The following is a 584-nucleotide window of genomic DNA, read 5'->3' as shown; positions in this document are numbered from 1 at the left end:
GAGAGCTTCAGTGCGGTTCAATTTGCGTCGAGATTGAGAGGATCCAACCACTCGTTGTCGATTTATGGCGTCCTCAACTTCGGCCCCAAGATTTGAGCTGGATGGAATGGATTCTCCATCGATGGCGAAACCGAAATTTTCGGACAGGTCCAATACTTCCTTTTCACTCCGGATTTGTGCAGGAGTGACCTTTAGATGTGGAGTTATAATGTCCCCGACATTCGTATCCACGAATTTTCCAGCCATTCGACGTTTATCCCCAATATTTGACGGCACGTGGTCAGGGGGCAAGCTGGGATCCTGAGCTTCACTCCCAGGTGATACACGGACGCTGGCGAGCCTTTCCGCGGCAGTAGATACCTCTTCTTCCAAGGCTTTAGGATCCGACGAGTCATCCTCAGAATTATCCTCTGTACCAACCTCAGAATTGGCTTCCCCAACAGTTTCCTCGGCAGGCTCAACTCCAGACAGGCTGGGTGTTTCCACAGGGACCTCAGGAACCTCGGCAGGCTTAGCAGACTTAGAGCTAGCGGCTCCCTTGCCTTTAGAAGTACCCTTAGCCATAGTATTTTCTGGATAGTAAA

Source organism: Sphaeroforma arctica (genome assembly GCF_001186125.1).
Source record: "Sphaeroforma arctica JP610 unplaced genomic scaffold supercont1.2266, whole genome shotgun sequence".
Taxonomy (NCBI): Eukaryota; class Ichthyosporea; order Ichthyophonida; genus Sphaeroforma; species Sphaeroforma arctica.
Note: the sequence above shows the minus strand (reverse complement) of the source record.